Genomic DNA, 25,457 nt, shown 5'->3' with positions numbered 1-25,457 from the left:
AAGGAGTGGAAAGTAGCGATGCAGAGAATTCACTCGAGCTCCATATGCACAAAGCATACAATTATACAACTCAAAATTATATATCGAGCACATCTGTCTCACTAAAACTCTCAAAATGTTTCCAGGGCATGATCCAACCTGCGAACGTTGCAACCAAGCCCCAGCCTCACTGGGTCACATGTTCTGGGCCTGCACCAAATTAACATTATTCTGGACAAAAATTTTTAATTACCTCTCAGACAGTCTTGGACTCACAATCCCTCCTAACCCATTAACAGCTGTGTTTGGGGTTCTTCCAGAGGGGCTTAAAGTGGAGAAGGACAAACAAATTGTGATTGCATTCACTACACTGTTGGCACGCAGACTTATTCTGATAAACTGGAAGAACCCAAACTCTCCTCTTTTAAGTCAGTGGGAAACTGATGTGTTATATTATTTAAAATTGGAAAAATCAAATACTCAGTTAGAGGATCTGTACAGACTTTTTCAAAACATGGCAGGATCTAATCAGTAATATTTTAAAATAAGTTTATAAAGCACAGAGAATTTGTTAATTTAGGTATTTTTACAAGCCTTAAATTTTACACTGTTTGGCTTGCTCTCTCTCTCAAGGGTGGGGATCGATCTGTTCTTAACATAATTCTTTTTTTTGTAAAAACTTGATTGCTATGTATTGATTGTAATAAAATTAATAAAAGAATAATAATAAAAAAAAAGAAACCAAGAAAGTATCAGAGCTAAAAAACAAAATTACTAGAGTAGATGAAGAACATGCCAGGCTTCCTAGCGAGGCTCTACATAGTAAAAGGCAGGCATTGCATTCAGAACTCAACCTCTTGACAACTAAAGAAACTGAACAACTAATTTATAAATCCAGGCATCATTACTATGAACACGGAGAGAAACCTAATAAGCTTTTAGCTCAACAAATCCAAAAGCAAGAAATTCGTAATGCAATCCCAGTAATCACCAACTCGAACGGAGATGAAATCATTGACCATAAAAATATAATGCACATATTTAGAGACTACTATAAATCCTTATATTCTACTGAGGTTAAAGAAGACAACACACAATGTAATGCATTTCTGGACACATTACAGATGCCACAAATGGATACTTTTAGTGCGGAGGAACTGGATAAACCTCTGGTGCTATCAGAATTACTAGATGCTATAAAGTCACTTCAAGGCGGGAAAGCAGCAGGCCCTGATGGGTACCATGCAGAATTTTATAAGAAATTATCCGCCCAGCTAGCTCCCCTCCTATTAGCAACATTTACAGAAGCTAGAGACAATCAAATTCTACCTCAAACGTTTCGCCAAGCATTAATCACCATCTTTCCTAAACAAAATAAGGACTTATTACAATGTTCATCATACAGCCCAATTTCACTTCTTAATGATGTTAAGATACTCTCAAAATCATAGCTAGAAGGATGGAGAAAGTGTTGCCTTCGGTAATATCACAAGATCATACTTGATTTATCAAGGGTCGACACTTATCTTCCAATCTTCAACGCCTGTTTAATGTAATATACTCACCAACAAAGTCAAACACCCCAGAAATATTATTATCATTGGATGCAGAAAAAAAGCATTTGACATGATTGAATGGAAATACCTTCTCACTACATTAGAGAAATTTGGGTTTGGCCCGAACATTTGTACATGGATCAAACTACTGTATACCAATCCAGAAGCTTCAGTTTGTATTAACAACATTTGTTCAGACTACTTTAAACTAGAACATGGTACCAGACAAGGATGCCCCTTGTTACCACTGCTATTTGCAATCGCCACGGAACCACTGGCGGTTCACTGACGAAATTCTTATCAGATAAAGGGGATTTTCAGAGAAGGACTGGAACAGAAAATTTCTCTATATGCAGATGATATGGTACTGTATATATAAGACCCACAAAATTATGTACCTGCAGTCTTAACAACATTTACAGAATTTCAAAAGATCTCTGGTCTCAGAATTAATCTGAATAAAAGTGTGCTCTTTCCAGTGAATTCTCAAGCACACAATATTAGATTGGACAATCTTCCCTTTTATCATTGCAGATCAGTTTAAATACCTAGGGGTAAACATCACAAGTAAACATAAAGCTCTTTATCAACAAAATTTCGCTGTCTGTATGTAAAAAATTAAGCAAGACTTGCATAGATGGTCAACCCTTCATCTCATTCTAGCTGGAAGAATTAACATTGTTAAAATGAATATTCTTACTAAGCTTCTTTTTTTATTTCAAAACATTCCAATATACATCAATAAATCATTTTTTAAGCAATTAGATTCAACAATAACCTCATTTATTTGGAACTCAAAACATCCACATATCCAATGTAGAAAGCATCTTAAGATGGAGAAGCTTTTATTTGTGGCACCTCTGCAAGAGAACCACCTCTTTCAACCCTCGCAAACATTTGCAGTTTTTAATATCTGGAAAAGATTTGGGATTAAATTGCTTAGAGATCTTTATATAGACAACATCTTTGCATCCTATGAACAATTACATTCCAAATTTAACTAACCAGCCACACATTTCTTTCACTATCTTCAAATTAGAAAGTGTGTCAAACAGAACCTGCCCGATTTTCCTCATCTTGCACCCTCCTCCATGCCGGAAAAAATATTGCTCAATTTCACAGATTTAGACACCATCTCTGCAATATATAAAATTATTTTGCAGTCACTACCTTTTAAAAATCCAAGAGGACAATGGGAAAAAGATCTCTTAATCAATATATCAGAAAAGGAGTGGAAAATAGCAATGCAGAGACTTCACTCAAGCTCCATATGTGCAAAGCATACAATTATTCAACTATATATCAAGCACATCTGTCTCGCCTAAAACTGTCCAAAATGTTTCCAGGGCAAGATCCAACCTGTGAATGCTGCAATTAAGTCCCAGCCCCACTGGGTCACGTTTTGGGCCTGCACCAAATTAACACCATTTTGGACCAATATTTTTAATTACTTTCCAGACAGCCTTGGTGTCACAATCCCTTCTAACCCATTAACAGCTGTGTTTTGTGTTCTTCCAGATGGGTTTAAAGTGGAGAAGGACAAACACACTGTGATTGCATTCACTACACTTTTGGCACGCAGACTTATTTTGCTGGAAGAATCCTAACTCTCCCCTTTTAAGTCAGTGGGAAACCGATGTTTTATACTATTTGAAATTGGAAAAGATCAAATATTCAGTTAGAGGATCTGTATAGAATTTTTTCAAAACCTGGCAGGATCTAATCAATACTATTTTAGAATAAGCTCTTAATGCATTGAGGAAGCAATTATATCCACATTTCTTTTTCTTCTCCATTCATCTCTATTGCCCTATTCAACTCATCAATTAATTTATGTTTACAAGCCTTAAGTTTTACTCCGTCGGCCATGCTATCTCTCTCAGGGGTGGAGGGCGACTTGTTTTCAATCCTATTTTCTTGTAAAAATGTATCTATTTGTATGAAATGATTACAATAAATTTAATAAAATTTAAAAAAAAGAAAACATTGTGATGTAAGTTGGTTGTTTTACTATAATTTGCCGTTACAGATCTTAAGAATTACTGTATCTCATAATTTGTTTCAACAGATTTTGACTATGATACGAAATCCCAAAGATGCCGCTGTTTCTTATTACCATTTCCAATGCAACAACCCAATTTTGGGGTTTAATTATACATGGGATGAATTCTTTTCTGAATTTATGGAGGGAAAAGGTGAGTCAATAAAAAGGAAGATTACCTCAGCCTTTAATAAGCCATAAATTAAAAAGCTTTGAAAAACATCTACCCTACTTTTATAATGGAAAATATTGGATATAATTTTTTTTGTTTTCACATATGTGGAATTATACCCTTTTTTAATTGTTTTATGCTCAGTGTACATCCTTTGAAAATTCAGCTTATTACCAGTAGTTAAGTTGGGTCTAATTGTAAATTAAACAAAAGGAAAGCCATTTCAGCACAACTGGATTTAATGAGCTTACTCCAACTTCTTCCTTAATTATAATAATAATAATAATAATAATGATGATAATAATTTTATTTATATAGTGCCTTTCTCACGATCAAGCAAAATTAAAATCAATTTTGGTAGTAGAGGTTTAACAGACTTAAAATAAAACTTAGGTGTGGAATGGGGAATGGCAACTTCATGGGGTTTCAGTAGAAAAAAATCCTGGTGCTAAAATCAGTACAGCATTCACCGCACATTCAGCAATGCTTCTGTAGCTTCAGCCATTTTGATATTAAAATATCAAGAAATTGCTCTGCCAGTTTTTGTTCTTGTTATGATTTACCAAAGACAGGGAGGCTAATACCAGGGAAGACTGTTCCAGACTAACAGAAGCCACTCTTAAATTGTTAATTTCCAACAATTTAAGCTGATTTAACTAATTAAAGAGGAACAATCTGAATAAAGGAAACTAAGAAATTAAAAAATGACAGAGTGATATCAAAAACATGATGTCAAAAAGAAATAGTGTAAGTTTAAGTAAAACATGATCCAAAAAAGTCCAAACCTAAAACCTAGGTCTAAACAAAAAGTCTCCAAAGACATAATAAAAGCCACATTTCAAAAGTCTAAAAGACATTGCAAAATATCCTATTAATCCTAAGCAAACACCGCAATGAGGGACAAAGAATGGTCAACTGATACAGCAGCCCTAGCCAACTAATGCAATTTTTCATTCAAGTGACTGCTACACTTGAAAGGGGTGTTATTGCTGGTGCACTACTATGTCTGTATTGGATGAATTTTCACTGGATTAATACTCAAGCTTTTATAAAGTTTTATTCTGTTTGCTGCCTATATCCTATGAGCCCTCTCCACTGTACTCTCCCTGAGCCAGCATGGTTGGTGAGTAAGTCTTTACATTCTTAGTTGATTAGGATTAAGATTTTCTTAGCTGTCTTTGTCTATTACTCAATTGGAGTTAGTTTATGGGTTTTGGCTAACGTGGTGATGGCTGTTATTACTTTTTCTGAAGATAATTACATACTCTTCAACACAATTATGCACTTACCATATGCATTCTAAACTGGATGCAGTGACTTGTGGCTTATGCATGGAGGTTTGCATTGCTCATCCGCGGTATATACACCACTCCACTTGGCATCATTTTAATATTACCTCTGCATCCGCCGACACTTTTTCCATGATTTGCTCTGTTAGACCTGTTATCTCAAAAAGACAATCTGCAAGACAATGGAGTAGGCAGACAAATTGGCTGAGTCACCTTTCGCAAATGCAGGACTTGAGTAACCAAGAATTACAATCTGACATAACTCTCCACTGTGTGCTCCTGAACTGCAGATCATTAACTAATAAAACTAATTTCTTTAACAACTTATCAACTTCTAAAAAACTGGACACGTTGTTCCTTGTCGAAACGTAACAAAATCAGGTGATTACTTACAACTAAATTTGCTTACCCTCTCTGGTTACAGTTACTTGTCTAAACCCCATCTGATAGGCCGAGGTGGTGGATTGGTGGTGGTTCACAATGATTGTCTTAAAGCAACCTCTGTTGATTTTCACAACATTACATCTTTTGAATACCTGGTTGTTAAAATCACTGGAAAGACTTTGCTACACATTATACTAATCTACAGGCCTCCAAAGCTTCAGCTGGATTTTTTCTCTCAACTTTATGAAATACTCACTCTTGTCTGTGGCATGTCTACTTCTGTTATTTTGCTTGGTGACCTTAATATTCATGTGGATTCTGACTGTCCATATGCTTGTGAGGTACATTCTGTACTGGATTGTTTCAGTTTTGTGCAGCATGTTTATTATTCAACCCATGCTATGGGCCATATTCTGGATCTTGTATGTTTTACTGGTCTGCAGAATGTCTGTACATCTGGTACTGTTATTAGTATCTCAGATCACAAGCTGATTGAATTTGGTTTCACTTATCCCATCCCTAAAATTAGTCTAAAATCTAAAATAACCTATCGTAACATCAAGAAGATACTTCTCTATGTCTGTTGGTTCTGGGTTGTCTTGCCCTATACAGATTTTATCTCTATATAATTCCACATTGTCACAAATTTTGGATCATTATGCACCTACTAAATCCTTGGTTGTTCCTACTACCCGGACATCTCCATGGTTTACAGCAGAATTGCGTACCATGAAACAAACTGGTCGTCACTTGGAAAGGCTCTGGAAGAAGACTGGTCTGGCTGTTCACACCCTGGCTTACACCGAACACCTGAAGGAATACAGATGTGCCTTATTGGCTGCATGTTCAAAGTACTATTCCACTCTTATTGACTTTGGTACTTGTCGCCCTAGATCTCTTTTTAATACAGTTAGCAGACTTTGTCAACCTGCTGCAAAAAAATCCTTATTCCTTTGTTGAGCACTGTAATCTATTTTTGGACTATTTTCAGTCAAAAATTATGACCATATATCAAGGTTTCTCAACTAACCATTCCTCATCTCTATCGACTGATTATATTTCTAAATCTACAGTTTATTTATCTAAATTTAACCCCAACTTCTATTGCTGAAGTAATATTTAAATTGAATCAAACTGCCACCTAGATCCTGCCCCTACTTTACTGATTAAGGTTTGCACTGACAAACTTTCTGCTCCCATTTCTCACTTTATCAACTGTAGTTTCCACACTCGTGTTGTTCCAAGTGATTTAAAAACTGCTGCTGTAACCCCTGTTTTAAAAAAACCTGACTCAGATCCGTTACAGCTAAAATTTTATCACCAAACTTCTAATCTTCCATTTATGGCTAAGATCTTAGAAAGGGTTGTTGCTGCTCAACTCAATGATTACTTAAACTTGCATAACCTTCTTGAGCCTTCTCAATCAGGATTCAGAGCCCTACATATCACTGAAACTACTTTACTTAAGGTAGCCAATGACTTACTGATAATCACAGATTCTGGGATGGCCACTATTCTAGTTCTCCTTGACTTAAGGCAGCGTTTGATACAGTTAACCATAACATTTTACTGACCTGGCTTTCAGCTATTGGTAGCTTTGGTGCTGCTCTTTCTTGCTTCATCCCTTACCTCAGTTATCACCAGTATTATGTCATCATTAGGGAATACAAATCTGTCACTACTTTACTCACACAAGGTATACCTAAAGGGTCAGTTCTCGGTCCAATCCTCTTTAACATCTATATGGTTCCATTAGGTGAGATTATTCGTCCGTATGGTTTAAGCTTCCACTGCTATGCCAATGACACACAACTTTATGTAAGTGTTGATGCAACTGCAACATCTTCACCTGTTGCACTGACTGACTGCATTCAGGAAATCAATCACTGGATGACAGATAATGTTTTACAACTCAATCCCGATAAAACAGAAATCTTATTAGTTGGTACCAAATCTGTCCTCTCTACCATTTGTGGGCTAACAATTGACATTGATGGGATCCTGGGTAAACCCTCAGCATCAGTCCGTAATTTGGGTGTCATCTTTGATCATCTTCTTATTTTTCAACCATACATTAGCTCAATAGTACATACAACCTTTTTTCATCTCTGCAACATTGCCCATCTGCATTCTTTTGTCAGTGTGAAAGATACTGAAACAGTCATTCATGCTTTCATCACTACCCATATGTACTATTGCAATGCATTGTTTTATGGCCTACCGACTAAGTATATCAATAGATTACAATATGTTCAGAATTCTGCTGCTCATCTACTAACACACACTAAAAAATCTGCTCACAGTCCTGTCCTCTATGATTTACATTGGTTACCAGTTTCTTGAAGAATCAAATATAAAATTATTCTTCTCACCTTTAAAACCCTTGATGGTTTAGCCCCTTATTATCTGTCTGAGCTGCTGCTCCCTTACAATGCTTCCCGTGCATTAAGATCATCGGATGCTAACTTACTCACTGTACCTAAATATAGGTTAGTAACTATGGGTGGCAGAGCTTTCAGTGTGATAGCCCCTAAAATTTGAAATACTCTTCCTCTCAGCCTTCACGAGGAAAAATCTTTCATTCATGTCAAACTTCTGTTAAAAACACATCTTTTCAATGAGTATTGTTCATTTTCTTGTATGTGATTGTTTTGTTAATGTGTTTATTGAATTGTAAAGTGTCCTTCAGTGTATGAAAGGTGCTACATAAAAAAAATTATTATTATTATATTATTAAAATTAGGAAATTAAGGAACTTAACGGTCTGGGGTCAAACTACAAGTAGAAAACAAAAAAGTCAACACAACAAAAGTAAGTGGTAAGGAAAAAATGAAAAATACAAATAAAACTATTAATAAGGACTGTGTAGTAAGCCTTCTGTACAGTATATCAAAATCTGTGGATGCTCAAGTCCCTTATATAAAATGGCATATGTATTTGCATATAATCTATGCACATTCCCTGTATACTTTAAATCATCTCTTGATTACTTATAATACCTAACACAATGTAAATATACTAGGTAAGTAGTTGTTATATTGTGTTGTTTAGGAAATAATGACTTTGGCAAGTGACATGTTATTTTTCAAAAGATCTAAGATATTAATTTCTGTTGAGAGATAGCACTTTATGCTCACTATTAGGCTTTAAGGGATTGCTTTAACTACTTAACTGATGTTCATGAACCATTTTTTTCATGGAAGTAAGGAGTGTATACAATGTGGCATCAAGAGTCTCACAGTGCCTAATATCCAGGATTGTTATCCGAACAACTTTTTTAAAGCAATGCAGGGCAGTGCTTGCCACTGAGAGTGTGTGTTATCAATAATAACTTTAGTACATAATTTACAGTGTACTTATACCTACAGACAGTCTGTGTGTGTCATGGCCATTTCTAGCTTACACAGCTTTTGCATGCCTGTATATATAGGTAACTTTACAGTTTAAAGGTGGTGCCCTGACAGGGTGTCTGCATGCTGATGGACAGACTCACTTTGATTGACCTGGGTGGGGAGCAATTGTTTTAAGTCTGATTTTAATTTAATTGTTAATTTAGTGATTGTTTAGTGTTCTTTGTTTAAGTGTCTTTATTTCCAGAATATGTGTATGTCTTTTGTGTTTTGTTTAATAGCGGCAGTACTACAGAGAGTGTAAAGACAGAAACCATTTTCCCTAGGTAAGCAAAAAAATGCTTTCCTTTTACAAGGGTGTGAGAAGAACCAGCCAACTGAAGAGCAATATGGTGGTTCAGCAACTGGGTGTCAAATAGGTGTTGAAAGTTTAATCCAATGAGCTACTTTTAACTGCTGTACTGGGAGGCTAAGATTGTAGGATATGTCTACAGGTCAGGATTCACAATTGTGCTTGGTTCATGGATAATTCAAGTTTGCTTTTCAGAACTTTCTGGATCTCTTTTTTTCTAATATTTTCGATCCGCTGTTGGTTGAATCTGCGGATGCGTAACTCACAGATGTGGAGGTCTGACTGTACTGCCTAATTTGACTTTGGCACATCTGAAATTAAAATTAAAGAAATGCACTGGCAGATGATAGAGAAAACAAAATAAGGAAAAGCGGAAACTGAAGTTACAAAGACAATGAACTGAACTGAAATACCAAAATTCTAAAATGGAAACCAGAAAGCTTAATCAAGAAAGGTGTAAAGTCCTAACTTGCTACTGGACTTATTTCTAGCTAAAAACTAAAAAAGACACCATGACATCTTAGACAGTGTCTATGCACTGATGTCATTTGTCATGATTTGGGCTGTTATTTGTTAGCAACAGGCCATAGGAACTAATAAGTCAGTTATGAGCACAGTGACACTGTTATGAACTACAGAGATCCTAAGGACAAAATATCCCGAACATACTCAACATGCCCAATAGAACATTTCCACTGTAGCTTATAACCTTTCGTACGCAAGTTTTCTGCTCGGTTTTACAGTCTGGCGGCACCCAGCATCAAAGCAATGCTACTGTTCCTGTGTGGTTTATCTTTCTTTTCCAGATCCACATCCCTGACACGGCTTTATCAATACACTGAAATTAACCGCATATTGTTTATTAGTTTAATGCATCTGATTGTAATTAACTTGTAACAATATAATGGCCCATAGAATGGTCAAACTATTCTAAATACCATAGCTGCTTTAGCGTTGCTACTCTCACTGCACCTTCTTCTTCTTCTTTCAGCTGCTCTTGTTAGGGTTTGCCACAGTGGATCATCTTTTTCCATATAACTCTCAATGCACCACTCAGAGCAGCTGATTGGAAAGAGAATTATCGGTATACAGCATCAAGCACACGCTGCCTCAGCCATGCTTCCTATTTGAACTGCTTCTCACACGGCAAACACTTCAAAACCTTTCCTGTACGGACCTCGCGGTTCAGAAAGAGTTTCATCCCAAGAGCTCTAAACGCACTCAATCACTCCATCAACTGCTCCTTGTAGAATTGTTTGTACTTCTAAGTACAATTACTTCACTGTAAACTTGTGATACAGTTAAAATATTGCACAACCTGCGCCACTTTATAAAGCGTGTATTTACATATGATGACGATATAATTTTTAAGATGAAATGCAGCAAAATATGTTTATTATATTATACAGATAAAACTTTAACTTTATTTAAATAATCTATATTGTTAATAATTAAAGGACACGGTGTCGCTACGCTAGCAAGGATCTGGCGCTCTGTTTACGGATTGTTCCTGCCTAGCACTTTGTGCTTCACTGGGACTGGCGTTAAGGATAGAATAATTAAAAATGTACTACGAAGATATTTCAATGTTCCTTAAAAGTTTTGAAGAATCTGCGTTATAAGCTTACAGATGGCTTAACATCTATCACAAAGCTGATTGTGTGGCAATTGGGTATTTGGAGAAAGAAATGTAAGGACAGGAATTAGAGGTTAGTATGTTTGAAAGAGACAGTACTGCTGCTTTAAACTATTTCATCGAAGGTCGTGCTTAATCACTGCGCCACCATGTTCCCATGTTTAATAACATGCTTTAACTCCTATCATCATGAAAATGATATCACATATACATCTTAGTATTTTCATTATTCAGAGAGCTGTAATATCATGAATGTAATGGATTCTGTATCCTGTCGGAGGAAGAGAAAGCCGGTTTAAGAAGCACATAGTGATTCACACACATAGAGCACATAGAAGATCAAATACAAAACAAAGCATTTAATGTACTACTTTAGTTACAATGGGATTTGAGAAACTAGTAAATTAAACAATTTTAAGATTGAGTTTATGATGTTCTAGTTTAATGAAAAATAAACTACGTGATAAAAGTGGACATTTCGAGATTAAAGTTGACATTTCTTGCTTTTTCCCCACTGTGTGCCTTTTTTTTTTCTCTGTACCCTAATAAGCTTTCATATGACACTCAGACGGTGTGCTACCTCGGCTTTTCACGGTGAATTTGATATGCGACTTCGTTTTTATTTCGGTCACTGTGCGACTTTGTGAACTTGGGCTTTTGAGTTTCTCTGACACGCTATGTCACTCGATCAACTTCCTTTTCTTGTTTATACGACTGTTTAAACCAACAAATAGTACGTTTTTCCTTGCCTCCACTTGGTATTCGCTGAAATTGTTCTATTTTTCCTTGTGGTTTTGCCATTGCCTTTTCACAGAACACTGAGCTTAAGGGCTATTTATATTGATTTACATATTCAAAGAGGCCTAATTCTGGGAGGAGTTTGGGTGGGACAGCAGGCGTGTGCATGTGCTTTACTTTTCGCGCTAATCGGGATTTATGTAGCGGAAGAACGTGGAAGTTTGCGTATACACAGATTCCTGCATCTGGATTTTTCTGTGCATATGCACATTCCCGCTTTTGTGCTTACACCATGTTATAGTGTGAGTTCTATGCACGCCATTATACATGAGGCCCCAGGACCTCATTAGTCTGCCTCAAAACAGGCCTCACCCTCGAAACCCTGACCCTAAACTCAAAAGGCAGGTTTGCAGGCCTGAGCAGACTCCAAAAGGAGAACTGGCTTCAAAAATGCAAAAATACTTCTAAATATCCTACATACATGAAAATGCCCTTCATAGATGAGGAAAGTGTAAAACCTCTGGCTTAATACGAGAAAGGGAAAGAAAAAATCTTTTCAGATAAGGACTGTGATATGCCTGGTGACTTTATTTGCATAAAGCTACAGCAGGGTACAAGTAGGGACGTGGTAAAAATTATTGCAGTCAGGTAGAAAGATAAGAAAGATGTTTGCCCCCTCAATACTGTTCACATTATCTGCACAATGCAGCAGCTATCGCTCATATCAGGGTAAATGTGGAGGTCACTAAGCCTTGCACTGTGGAAACCTAAAATAACAAGTGCGGATCAGGCACTGACATTCCACCCTATTATGCTCAAGCAACAGGAAAAATATTATAAGAAAAGTGTGCAAAGAAAAATGCTTCTACTGTCCTGATTGTGACATAGGGCTGGGCGTTGATGACGACTTCAAAACTTGCTACAAGAAACTACTAAAATTAAAAATAATTCAGTGTTTTTGTCTTGTGTTTCTGGGGATAAACATAATGCTAAGGAGGCTACATAAAGCAATATAGGCAAAAAATATACAATAACAAAAACATTTGAAAAGTATTAATTAAAAAATAATAGATACAAAAAATAAAAGGAAAGAAAACTATGGCTGAAACATAACATGTTAAGGTTGGCAGTCTGATTCCAACTATTTTCCACTTCATACAAGAATGTGAATCCATTGATTAAAATAAAAATTAAAAGGTTGATTTGTGATCAAAGCCACGCATGTATTTGCTTTGTTATTTTTTAAAATCCTGTTGTGTATTATTTTTCTCTGCACACAATTCAATTTTTCAGCTGTTTTACTTTGTTGTTACACACTAATGTAGCTTAGCCCTCTTACACATTGTTATCAGTTCAAACTGTAACAGGTCCTTTCATTTCATTCATGGTTGAGTATTACTAATAGTCAATAGCCTAAGATATCAATATATTAAAAATTCTTTTGGTAAATGAAGGAAAAAAAGTATTGAATGCTTGAAATAACTATTCCTAAACAACAACATTTTATTTATATAGAACATTTTCATGCAAACAGTGTAGCTCAAAATATTTTGCCAGATGTCAAAAAGAAAATTACAAGAAAAGAAAAAACAAATTAGAAAATAAAATTAAAGAATAATTAACATAGAAAGAGAAAAACAAATGAATCTAAATAATCTTTAAAACAGAATACATATCTAGTATAAGAGTAGCATCCATATATACAATGTCATGGTGTAAGTCTCTAAGTATGTCTGGTGATAAGGTCAGATAAGGACAAAAAAAACAAAAAACTCCAGTTATGCTGGAGATAAAAAAACAAATTTTACAGAGGTTTCAAAGACAAAAGACCACCCAGTCCCCACTGAGCATTCTAACTAACATAAATGGTCATAAATCATCCCTCTTTATTTTCATTCTTCACGTGATAGGATTTGATGAAGTTGGTCTTATGGACAGCTGGGACACCCACCTTCATTCCATCATCTCAGGGGGCTTCATGGTGCCTTGATGAGGTGGTAGTGGTGCAGATTGCCACCACAGAAGAACTGGAAAAAACAACAGAGAAAAGAAGTAAAGATTTCAGATCTCTGAAGAATGTGATAATTCTACACCCATATAGTCTATTAGGAGTACAAGTAAAATGTAGCTACAGAAAAGCCAATTTAAAATAATTGGTTTTTGGCAATTTTGTTAGATATTCCACAGTATTAGCCTGTGAAATTTCAACTGGTAAAGTATTTCAAATTTAGGTGCACAACAGAAAAAGGCCACTTCAGCACTCTTTTAAAGGTTGGCTCTTGAAATTATAACCAGACCACCATTAGAAGATCTAAGATTACAACTTGAAGTGTTGGACAGACATTCCAAAATATACGGCAGAACAAAATTATTTAAAGCTTTATAAATCATTACTAGTATTTTAAAGTCAATTCTGAATGACACTGGTAACCAATGTAGCAATGCCAAAACTAGTAGAGATCTGCTCAGATTTTCTTTATCTAGTTAACATTCTAGCTGCTGCATTCTGCACTAATTGCAAATGATTGATGTCATTCTTAGGTAGTCCTGTTAGGAGTGCATTATAGTAATCTAGTTGAGTAAAAATATAACTGTGAACTAATTTTGCAGCATCTTGTAATGTTATAAGAGGTCTGATGTTTGCTATATTCCTTAAGTGAAAAAATGCAGTCCTAGTAATCTGGTTAATATGCAATTTAAAGTTTAGGTCAGAGTCAGTGATTACCCCTAAATTCTTTACCTCTGCCTTGACTTTTTAACCTAAGGGATCAAGTTCATTTCTAATACCTCATGTCAGTATATTTGCCAGTTATTAAGATTTCTGTTTTTTCTTTATTTAGTTTGAGAAAGTTTCTACTCATCCAATTGGAAATACTGCGATTGGATCAAAGAGCCAAGAGCAGCAGGATCATCAGGTGCTATCGATAAATAAAGCTGTGTGTCATCTGCATAGCTGTGGTAGCTCACAATGTGCTTTGAGATAATCTGACCTAATCGAAACAGGCAGATTGAAAAAAGCAGCAGACCCAGAACAGATCCTTGAGATTCACCATATAAAATATCATGTACAATCACCATCACTAACAAAGAATTGCTGGATTAAGGACGCAGGTAGAGATTAACAGCCTAGAAATTGTTCTACGTAGTTTGGGTTAATTCCAAAGAAAAAATTTAACTCGATTAAAAGGGTATGCTGGGGTTCAACAGGATTAACTTTCGGGGGATGTACTATATCATTTCTAATATCATTTATTTTGGTTTTAAAAATATAGGAAAAGTCTTACAGGTTTCACAAGTAGTTTTTAGGAGGCATTTCATTTAGTGAGCTGGGTTTAGAAAATGATCATGAGTTGAAATTAAAGCTCTTGGATTTACCAGCATTATCATTTATAATTTTAGAGAAATTGGACTGCCTCTCATGGCAGATTGCATTAATATTCAGTTATTTTTGCCTCCAGTATTTTATAATGGACTATCAGTTTAGTTTTTCTTCATTTATGCTCAGCTTTCCAGTATGTTCTCTTTAAAGAGACACTCCTTGGGTCTTCCAAGGTATGATAGTGCTGGAGGATTTCTTAACAATCTTTTCAGGGGCCACAATATCAGCTGCAGCTCTAACCTTAACTTTAAAATTTTACACCTACTGGTTGCACTAATAGCATTATTATGGTAAGCACTACAATCAGACTGATTGTTTAGAATATTAGCAAACACTGAAGCTACAGATGTATCAAAATAACATCGTATACACTATGCTGCTCATTAATTGTAGTCATCACTATTTCTACATCAAATAATATGCAAAAATTGTCCAATATATCTATATCCACAACCTTTCCTCATGTCAATTTTTAATTCTTTTGAAATCACTAAATCCAGCATGTGTCCTCCTTAATCTGTGGGCAGCCTGACGTGCTGACTAAGATCAAAAGAGTTCGGGTCACATTGGTTATCACATGAAAATTGAAATTGCTTACAATTAGAAACCTGTAATAGTTATTATTATAGATACCAAGTCTGAGAATTCTTCAAAAAGGATCCATTACATTTTGCAGGTTGTAAAAGAACGAGTCTCAACACTTTCAAAAGGTTTGGGGCAGCCACCCGTATATTGTTCCTAGCTGCAAAGGATTAGCGATGTTGCTTATTCGAGTTCCACATTGAGCTGTTTGAGTTAGCTAAGATGGAGGCTTTTATGTCTTGTAACCCGGAAGTGATGTCAGTCTGGGTGCCGGGACAGGAAGTGACGTCCGTCTAGGTTCCGGGACAGGATGTGACGTCCGTCTAGGTGCCGGGACAGGAAGTGACGTCAGGTCAGGTAGGTTTTCCCATATTTGATCTGCAGAAATAACAGACAAAGGTTTAGAGCCCCCCGCCACCCCCTGGCCTGGCGGGTAATTACCTTCACTTGGTCCCTTTAGCTCGCTCCTAGTCGCACGTGTGTGACAAGGTCTATAAAAGGTCAATACAAAACACTACAACACTCCTTGAATAACCACAGTAAGATACTCGAAAGATGCAAAAGTACCAAAACCGGCATTTTTACAGTTTAATCAGCTTGAGCAAATACTCGCTAAAACTGCTAAATTTATTGCCTTGGAGAACCGAATGAGCAAAACTGTAACAACGCAGCACCACCAGAGCTGAGCCGAGTTTCAATTAGTGTAAGAAAATCAATTTTTCTATCACTGATAAAATTGTTAACATAAAAAGTCATCTTCATTAATGCTCTAATACAGGGGGGGGCCAACTCCGATCCTGAAGAGCCACAGTGGCTACAGATTTTGAATCTAACCATTTTCTTAATTAGTAACTAGTTTTTGCTATTAATGAACTTCATTTAATTTATTTGCTATTTTAAATTCAGACCCTTTAAATTGAGGGTGAGCAACTTTGCTCCTGGAGGACCACACTGGCTTCAGGTTTTTGCTCATTCATTACTGATGAAGCATTTATTGCTCAAGTGATATTTCAGGGAGTCATTTTAGTTATCTCGCTTGTTAAGATTTTGAACCCTTAATTGCTTATTTTAGTCTTAAACAGCTGTATTCATTGTTTTAACTACTCTTTATTAGCAATAAGATGCAAATGACAAGGTAACCAGCAGTTCTATATCTAGCTTGTATCCATTTTTACCTATGTGTGTTCATAATTCACTGTTTGGTTTAATTAAGTATTCAGAAGGAAACTGAAGAGAAAGTGAAGAACTGAAAAGTACTCATCCATTTTAGGCTTCAAATCACTTGGATGATACATGTATCATTAGAAAGGAAAACAATCTATGATTTTAGAATGAACTAACATGTTAAAACACTAACAAAACATGAAATTAAATAAGATCTGTTATTGGTGAGGATTGGCTTCTAATTAAGCAACTGGGTTGGAACAAAAACCTGCTGTCCAGTATTGTAGTTGGCCACTCCTGGCTAATATTTAATAAAGCCTCATTTAAGGTCTTGGGAGAGCAGAGCTGAATCAGAGTGTTATGTCAGATTGATATAGTAATTAACTTATTCATGTTTATGCCGCTTTGTGTGGATGTTTTATTTAATCTATAATCTGTTGTTATAGTTCTATAGGTGAAATGGTAACTAAGTTATTCGCACTCTTACCAATTTGTCCTGGTTTTTTTCTTAGATCATGGTTCATTATCATAGTGCTAATACAGTGCACATCTAAAGGTCAACTCACTATAGAATTATCACATCCTAACATGGCATTATAGAAAACGTTAGAACTAAAATTCCGTAGTCAAGAAAAACAGGTTACTTTCAAGATATTGCTGGAGAGGACCCGGGCACCGAATTTGTTTGGATGCAGACCATCTCATCTGAAGAAACACGTGTCTCCCAGAAGAGATCCCAATTGTCCACGAAGCTGTGTTTTGTCTCTTGCGGTAGCCGCTCATCCAGTTGTTCAAGGCTAGAAGTTGACTGTAGTTTTCATCTGACCTAGCAAAGGACCTGAGATGATAATTCTCTCAGCCAAGGTCCTATATTTCATGGCTTGAATTAGTCTGTTTTTACAACCTCTGACTGTCTATATCGAATGTCGTTTGTACCCTTATGTAGTATAATGGTCCCAACAGCCATGTTCCTGTGCTTGATGACTGTCAGCGTTATATCTGGTACTAGAGCACCAGGAAAACAAAAAAAAAGTTTTATGTTTAGGTCAAAGCAGTTATCAATGGTGACATTTGCCTGAGACAATGGAGGTGATCTAGCCTTGAGCCCCTGCCTGCATTGCTGAAACCACCAGATTCCATCATCATTGTCATTTCAAATATTGGGGGGGGGTGGGGGGTTTATAACTCATTTGGCCCATTGTGCAAGCGGCATATCATGGGGCTGATGTTGCTGAGTCACGTAGAGTTGCATCGATCTCAGTTGTTGAGGAGGTCTCTTTAGGCAGGTGAGTTTTCTGTTCCCTGAGGTGCATCTGTCTAGGGAGGAGTTTCTTATTCTGACTTTCAAATTTGTCAACCCATGACTCACAGTAGGCCATCTACCACTTCCACTTCACATCCTCCAAAGACAGTTGGAGAGCAATATAGCAGATAAGGAAAGAAAACCCTAAGAGATTCTTTCAGTATTTTAGTAGTAAAAGAACAGTCAAGGAGGAGGACAAGTGCATCTGAATTAGTAAAGGGGAATTAAACAATAAAGACAATGAAATAGCGGATGCCCTAAACATTTTTCTGAGGTGTTCCCAAGTGAGCAAGTGGATAACCTCCCAGAGGAAAACTAGAATGGAAATAATAGATTGTTATTTGGAACACACGCATTTCATGTGTGTTCTGTTTCTAGAATAATCTGTGTAAACACATTTTTAAAACAGAAACATTTTTCCTATTTTAGTAGTAAATGACAAAATGTAGGCATAAACTGTATAATGTATGAAGCGTGATATCCAAAGATCAAATAAACACTTTCACAAAATGGTCCAAGGCAAAGACAACATCTTCCATGGTGTAGTAGTAAGATTTGCTGACTTGACACACGGTGTACATTTATAGGACTTGTAAAAGTTACCGTTTTTTTTTTTTCACTTTTATTCTCTCTAAATCACGATCACGATACATACTATCCGCCCATGAACACACATGAAATCTATTATTTCCACACTAAAACTCCACTTCACTCCCAGATAATCAATCAAAGCATGAGCTGGGAGAAGTTCGTGCACATTCTAAGTTGGTGGGGGGATGGAATAGCCGGCTGCTTGCTGCTTGTCTTTATCGGCACATTTACAGGACAAAGGACGCTGGCGGAGAGGTGCAAACGGATTTAAGGTGGACCGGATCTTCGTAGGCAATGGTAATTCTAGTATGAAACAAAAGAAGATTAAGAGGTGACATAATTGAAGTGTTAAAAATCATGTTGGGAATTAGTACAGTGGATCAAAACTGTTCTTTTAAAATGAGTTCATCAAGAACACGTGGACACAGTTGGACACTTGTTAAGGGTAAATTTCGCACAAAGATTTGGAAATTTTTCTTTCCACAAAGAACAATAGACACTTGGAATAAGCTACCAAGTAGTGCGGTAGACAGTAAGACTTTAGGGACTTTCAAAACATGACTTGATGTTTTTTTAGAAGAAATAAGTGGATAGGACTGGTGAGCTTCGTTGGGCTGAATGGCCTGTTCTGATGTTCTATGACAGATAGAAAGAGGTTCCATGTAAAGGTTCCCTTAAAAGTACATGAAATGAATCTACACTTTTTTCCTGAAATATCACTTAAATGTAACTTTTTTTTTTGGAAAATTTCCAAGGCATTCCATCCAGGAATAGAAGAAGGTATAGCCTTAATGAACACAATTTCATTATGACCTTCCTTAACATCTTCCCATATTCTTATGAGTTCTATGTACTCAGCATAGAAATCTTTCTGAAATGTTGTATTGGAAGTAAATTGTTAACTAAGCTTAGCTTGACTGTGAAATGTAGTAGGAAACAATAAAACTAATGCTGTTATTCAAAGAATTGTGTTGTTTATGGATATTAGTAAAGTTTAGGTATATCAGTAAAGCAGAAAGAGTGCAACTATAGCTGTGTTTGTCCAGCATTTCCAAAATTTTGCAACTTCAGCTTCATAGAAGATTTATGCATTGAGTAGTACAAGTGTCTTTGTTTGAAATATTTTTGTGAAATTCAAAGCAAAAATAGTTTACAAAAATATGGATGAAAAGTGAGAAAACACAAAAGAAAGAAAACATCCTTTCTATGACGTTTCTGTTCAAAGTTTGAAATAAGGTGGTTAGCATTGCTCTCTCACGGGTCAGGTATCATTTCTGGCCATAATAATTGGTCCTGCATATTCCCTAGAGTCACTTAAAAGACAATTGCACTATTACAATTCACTCCAAACTACCTCAAGTTCTGCCTCCTTTGTTGACTTAAATGTATTTTGCAAAGTTTGCCACAATTCCCGAATACTTCTGCAATTTTGTAGAACCAAGCAAATTCAGCAGGGTTCGCTCATCACTACTAACAAACTGACTCCTTCAATTAGTACATTGCAGATATAGCTGGGAACATCTATTACATAATAGCTTTTAATGGATAAAAGACTTCTATCAACTATGTAACTATCTGCAATTAAAATTTTATTCTGTTTAAGTAAATGCTTATGTCAATTTTAACATTAACATTTTAAGATTGGCTATTACAGTAAGCAAAGGTTACCAGTCTATATGGGAAATGTTTGTGGAAAATTTGTCATTTTTTATGTTTATGGTGGTAAAATTATTATTTGGTTCTTAGTTACTGCTTGTAACTTTTAAAAATAATTTTCTGAAAGACGTTGTGACAGATAGGGGGCGCTGTCGTCCCCTTGAACCCTCAGACCAGACACCAGATAAAAGTCCAATCATTATTTATTTTATAATAATAATGTGCACAAAGCACCCTAAACTCCAATTTATTCATAAACACAATAACAAATCCACAATACCATAATCGATCCTCCACACCCAGACGCATTGCCACCCTTCCTCCCGACTCAGCTCAACCCTGGGATCTCCTACAGTCCTTTATATAGTCCTTGACCCGGAAGTGCTTCTGAACCCTCAGTCCATGTGACTTCCTAGCTCTTCCGGGTCAGATCAAAACACTTCTTTTCATCCCAGAAGTACGTCACTTCCTCTGTCGCTGTGACTAAGACGTACTTCTGGGTTATAGGGTAAATAGAAGTCCTTGCTCCTTCCTGCAGCATCCCCCGGAGGCCCCCATGGTATCCAGCAGGGCTGTGATGTAAAACTCCACTGTCCATGATTGCCCTGCTGGAACTCGGGGCACCTCTATGTTGCAAGAAGGGCTCCACCTGGCGGCCTGGGGGTATTGGCCGGTATGAACGGCCGGCCATATCCCACAACGTAAATTATGCTGCTTACTTTTTATTGGTTAATATCATTATGTTCACAAGAATAGCTTTGCATTATAAGCCAATACTTTAACCAATATTGGTATTGTGTGTATTTTTAATTTTTCTGGCTCATTATTGTATTTTCAGCTTTTTATGGCTCCTACTTTGACTACATATCAGCTTGGAACAAGAAGATCAATGATGAAAATGTACATATTGTAGTATACGAAGATCTGAAAAAAGTAAGCACTTTTCTATTTTATTTGTTATATTATTGTCTGAAGAAACTTCAGACTTCCATGTTAGATAAATAAGGAGTCCTAAATTATCCTCATGAGGATGAGTGGGTCCTTAGAAGGACTGGCAGACCATATAGATTTAGTTCCTATCTCTTGTTCGATGCTACTGGGCCATGGTTTTGAGATTGTTTGTTATAAACTGAAAAGTATTTCATTGCAAATCAAGTTTTTTTGGGCAAATCAGTTTTAAATGCAATATATTTTTTCAATTTAATTTATTTCCAGAACATGTCAGAAGAACTAAAGAAAATTGCCAAGTTTTTCAATTTCGCACTAACTGAAGAGCACATTTAAATCAATGAAGGAAAACTCTATGAATACTCATGGCAAATTTGGCACAATTATATTCAGGAAAGGTAAGAAACATTTTTTTTAATTCTTCTCTTTTATATTTGCTAAGTGTGGCATTTCTTATTACTGCTTTTAAAAACCTCTGGGAACCCAAACTGGATATCCACCCCAACTATGTCTTTTTCAGTTTTCTCCAGGAATTCTGGTTTCCTCCACATCCCAGACTTGTGCTGTGTTTAAATTATAACCTTTATGTTGACCCAGTGTGAAGTGTGTCGTGTGTGGTGGTCCTTGCTGTGGATTCACCACTACGGAAAAAAAGTGTCCAGCTCTGTGCAAAGCTAAATTGTAAATTGCAAAAAGCAGGCTTACAAAACAGATGACTGAAAAAATGCTTACTGCCTTTGCCTGCATTCAAGCTGCATAACCATCAGAGTTATATGTAATATATTGCAAAAAGTTACCACATTTACATCATGCCTTATAAAGCAAGTTCATGGAACTCAGACTGTTCTATATTGTGGCTGAATGCCGGGGCCCATGCCCGGCCAGGACGCCCCTTCGACACTGGATCCTAGGGAGCAGCCATGGGATGCACGCTACATTGGTGGCAGCCCCCCTGGGTTGCATCTGTGCTGGTAATATGGAACACCGGAGCTCATCCTGGCAACGCAGCCACACCCGGAGGTGCAGCCTAATTGAGGTTAATTACCACCTGAAGCACTTCCGGGTGGGCTATAAAGGGAGTCTGCAGCCACTACTCAAGGTTCCAGAGTCAGGAGGAGGAGGACGAAGCTGCCCTGGGAGGAGTGGAGGAAAGAAGAGTGTGATTTGGGGTGTTTTTTCTTTGTGTATTTTGGGACTGTGTTAGGGCTGGTGGGACATGGGGAAGACGTGTCCCATGGCTGAAGAAGACATTTATTTTACACGTGTCTCCGTTGTCAGTCTGTGTCGGGTCGGCGCCAACCAAGAGCCAGTATCACAATATTGATTAAAAAAGATGTAATACAAATATTAAACTTCACTGAATCCAAAGCAATTTTTAGAAACAGTTAGGAAAGATTTGTTGAAGAAAGAAAAATGTGAATCAACACACAAAGAGTAGTACAAAACTATTGCTTTTTTTGGCAAGTCTTTGAAGTGGTTAGTGTGTAGATAAATTCAGACTGAAGGGTGGAGTGTTTGTTACCTATCAGTTTATTTTATGTCTTTCAATTTGATTTTGTTTTTTTGACCACTGCATTTTGTTAATTAGATTTTATTGTTAAGCAATAACAGGAACATGCCACAGAAACATTTTGCCATATAGGTTTCAGAAAAGAGAGGAACCATTATACACACATATACACCCACATGAAGGGAATGTAAACACTGACAAACAATTCCAAAACATATGTAAAACATACCTGGGCTTTTAATATGGCAGAGCTGGCAATAAGGATCATTGAGCAGGCCCACTGCATAGTGTTCAGATGAGGTGGCATAGGAGTGGTGCACATGTTTAAGCTGTATATGATGATGATTAGGATTTTTAGAAGTCAGGACGATATTCTTGAAAACTGAATTCCTTGAAACATGAGGAAGCTCTGCATTGCAACATTTAAAGAGCAGACTGATCTTAAATTAAGAGTGGCATTTATGCCTTTAAGTCAATACTAACATTTCACACTAAGATCAGCTGCATATCTTTGTCTTTATTCTTGGTGTTCAAAGATGCCAAAAGGGTGTTTACCAATAGCACTATATATACCAATATATATATATATATATATATATATATATATATATATATATATACACGTACATTCATACAAACTGTTTTTGGACACCCCTCAATGGGACAACTCAACGAAGAGCATCCCAAAGCGCGATTGTCATGTCTCTGGAAGACAGCTTATCTGTTCCCAAGGTAACCGCAGGCTTCCAGCGCTGCAGCAGCTCACCATGGAAGCAAATCCACACCAACTGCAATTGAGCTAAAAGCGCCACCATGAATGGGAGATGCAAGGAACATTATAAATGCAGGGAACAATATTACTTGGCCACTAACCTGGTTACGACCCTGCCTGATTGCTGTGTTTGTGTATAGGAGAGTAGTAGGTCCCGTTACAATAAATAACCATGCTGTTCCTGTTTCAAGCTGAATAAAGTTGGTTTTGCTAAAGTACTCAGACTCAGCCTTGTGTTTTGAGGTGCAAAAATGGGGACTCATACGTCACAATATGGTGTTATATTTTCATGTTTTAAATCCCTTGAGCAAAGTCTGTAATGTTACTAAATATCAAATTACACACTTAAATTTTTTTCTCACTGATTTTTCTATTTTAAAACACTGAAAGCAACATTTTCTGTGACATTGTTTATGTTGGAATAAAGAAAAGAAAATATACCGTTTGCATGATTGTTTAATCCAAAGACTTTCATAGTTTTGAAAAACACACTTTTAACAGTGATAAAATACATTCAATTTGCATTAATTCTTCCAGGATCTCCATGAGTGTGGGAATCCTGTTCCTTTCAAACAGGAAACAGTGTGCCATTAGCTTTGAAACTAGAATATCACAGAGAAGAAATTATGATCCCGATTGGTTGACAGTCAACAGCAGACACTAAAGGCAAACCAAATCCTTGTTATAATGTTATAGTAAGTTCTAATTTTGTGTGCAATCCTCGGGTGACACAGTGCTATGATACTGCCTTCCAGTAAGGAGTCCAGGTTTTACATCCCAGTTCCTCCCTGTATGAAGTTTGCATGTTCTCTCCATGTCTGTGTGGGTTTCCTCCAGGTGGTCTGGCTTCCTCCCACTGACCAAAGACATTCAGGTTAGGTGAAGTGGTGACACAAAATTGGCCTTAGTGTGTGTGTACTCGCCCTACAATGGACTGGCACACTGCCCAGAGTTGGTTCCTGCTTTGTGTCCTATGGTAACTGGGATAGGCTCCGGCACCCCCCAAGACCCTGGTCTGGGTTAATTGGGTTAGACAATGACAAACTGTAAACCTGTTGTTATAGTTGTTGTTGACTTATAAATCAGTGTATTGACACTATTTCTGTAATTGTTTTTTCCTTTATTTACTTGGAGGAAAAATGTATTTACTTAGCAAAGACGTTTATGCAAAATGACTCACAAACAATGGGTACATGATGACAAATAGTCTGTGCTAACTAGTCTGTGTTTGCAGGATAACAGACTGGCATTCTATTAGAGCTTGACACTGACAGAATAGGATCTGAAAAGAAAACTAAATGCGATGAATCAGTGTTATAAAGTCTAAGAGCTAATCAGATTGGTGTAAAATTAAAACTAATTATATAATTTTGTTTTCCCCACAACTCAGGTGATATTGGTGACTGGAGAAACTGTTTGACTGAAGAACAAAGCAAGGCTGTAGATCTCAAATTTGAGAAGCACCTTGCAGGAACAAAGATTGGAGACCTTCTGAAATATGATGAATATTGTAAATGAAAGTAAAAAAAAAGAATTCCTCTGTATTGATCAGTAATAATTTTAGAAATGATTGTTCTTGGTCTGTTTTTAAACAACCTTGTAATTTAAATAATACCGTTCAAAATAAGTTGCAGTGTTTGTTATCTTTTATGAGCTTTACATGTTGCTTACTGCCTAATTAAATAAAAAAAAATGTTACTCTGCCACACATATGCCTATAAACATTACAATCTATAAGAAAGTCGAATCCACATATTCAATTTCTGAAACTACTTTTTTCTTTATATGGAGACAACAATCAGAGTCTACAACTGAAGCATCAGCTACAATGAAGGAGCCAAAGGCACACACAATCACACAGAATGAGTTTAGGTTTACCACTCAACCTAATCTGCATGTGTTTGAATTGCACAGAATCTCAAAAAATTCAGGCAGAAACAGAGATCCAATACATGCAATGCAGTGGCACAGGGCTGCCTCATGATTCACATTTGAACCTATGCACAAGGTTTTCTCCTGGAACTCTGGATGTCTTCACACAAATAAATTTTATAT

General features: G+C 36.6%; 1 pseudogene; it reads left to right on the top strand.

Moving 5' to 3' along the window:
- The window catches only part of LOC120526644, a 44,672-nt pseudogene extending 19,745 nt beyond the window's left edge, over positions 1-24,927 (top strand).
- Positions 24,928-25,457: the final 530 nt, after the last annotated feature.

The sequence above is a fragment of the Polypterus senegalus genome, chromosome 3 (assembly GCF_016835505.1).
Source record: "Polypterus senegalus isolate Bchr_013 chromosome 3, ASM1683550v1, whole genome shotgun sequence".
NCBI classification, from domain to species: Eukaryota; Metazoa; Chordata; class Cladistia; order Polypteriformes; family Polypteridae; genus Polypterus; species Polypterus senegalus.
Note: the sequence above shows the minus strand (reverse complement) of the source record. Positions and strands in the feature narration are given on the sequence as shown.